The sequence below is a fragment of the Mus caroli genome, chromosome 7 (genome assembly GCF_900094665.2).
Source record: "Mus caroli chromosome 7, CAROLI_EIJ_v1.1, whole genome shotgun sequence".
NCBI lineage: Eukaryota > Metazoa > Chordata > Mammalia > Rodentia > Muridae > Mus > Mus caroli.
Window position 1 is genome coordinate 80,474,678 of NC_034576.1, and position 1,922 is coordinate 80,476,599.

Genomic DNA, 1,922 nt, shown 5'->3' on the forward strand with positions numbered 1-1,922 from the left:
ATTAGCCCAAAACTTAGGATACCCAAGATATAAGATACAGTTTGCTAAACACATGAAACTCAAGAAGAATGAAGACTGAAGTGTGGACACTATGCCCCTCCTTAGAAAAGGAGTCTACTTTTAACCATTCTTGTCCCTCTCAGCAGCCACAAACATGATGAATCCAAATATATGCAGGATTCCAACCTTGTCCTCCTGGGTATGTTTGATGTTAAAGCCAGACAGAGTGACATTTGGCCCACAGGTAAATCAAGTCAAGATTTGTCACCCATGATACCTAAGTAGTTTGAAAGTTTGAGCTATTACATCAGCTTTGCAGTATCCATTCATTAGACATGGAATAGCTATTGATTCTGGTCAAGATCAATTTATCAGTTTATTTCTTCTCAAAATTATAAATTGAAACACAACCTCCAAAGATAGAAACCTATAACTAAATGCCAGGTAGGGACTATGTTTGGATCTTATTTAACATACAGCAATCAGTAAAGAGTCCAGACCCAGAAGCAGTGCATCTAAGAAGGATTCATGAAGATTCATGGAAAAGTATACTAAGGGGTGGATTGACCTGGATAAAAGAGGTAGAGTTAACAGGCACAAAAGTTTATAAAGAGACTCTAAAATAGAGGTACTATCAGACCTCCACGCCCGCATGTACATACATGCCCCCATTTTAAATATAGAATTTACCTGTGAGAGGAAACATGACATTTGTCTTCCTAAGTCTGGTTTATTTTGTCCAATGCAGAGCTCTCCAGTTGCATCACATCCAAATGTCATGTGTATTTTCATTACATTAAGGACGTACCTTCTGTAAGCATGCTTACACTTACCTTTCTGGCTTCAGACATAATATCCATTGGACACATACTAACCTTTCTTTGTCTTTTTACTGCCACAATCCCAAGAGGACATGTCGAGCAGTGAATCACATCCTATCAGAACACTGGAATCCTCTCATGACAGTACACACTTTGGGAGGTAAAAAGAGGTGACCTGCTCTCAACCATTTGCTTTACTATGCTATCTTTTTTCTCTTGGAACCTGGGAACACTTTTACTGAAGGCTAGAACCCTGCTTGTATGGGCAGCACGCCAGTCCACTCCTTCCCAGTCATTTTTTTTTTAAATGCTGAGATCTTAAGTACAGGGAAAAAACAAGACAAAAAACAAACAAGCAATTAAAAACAAACAAGCAAATGAACAAACAAACAAAAAAAGGATCTAGCATCAAGGTTTTGGTTCTGCAAATCCTATAACCTATCCCATTGACCAAATAAGTCCTGCCACCTGCCCAAGATCATTCCTGTTCAAATAAATGTCTGCATGTTTTTCACATAGGGCTCTGCTCCTTAATGAAATCCCAAGTCTGTATGTCTTGATACTGAAAGTAAATTCTGACAATGAATGAAAGATTTCTTGAAGAGATGATGGTACATATGTGTAACTCACTGAGACAATCATGTGTGCTCTTGTGAGCTTTGTGGATTGGCAGGTAGGAAGAGAAAGGGACATCTGCAGCCTTCACTCTCACACAACTGAAGTGACCCGCTTAACAATGAGATAAAGATTGTAAGACATTGTCCTTATGTGAAGGCCCAACCAATACAATTTGTCTCCGCTAACAGTTTATAACCAGAAACACTTTGCTTCCATAAAATATATGTAATAATTTTATATATTATTTTAATTATGTATTTTCCTCAATTACATTTCCAATGCTATCCCAAAAGTCCCCCATATCCTCCCCCCCACTTCCCTACTCACCCATTCCCATTTTTTGGCCTTGGCATTCCCCTGTACTGGGGCATATACAGTTTGCAAGTCCAGTGGGCCTATCTTTCCAGTGATGGCCAACTAGGCCATCTTTTGATACATATGCAGCTAGAGTCAAGAGCTTCAGGGTACTGGTTAGTTCATAAT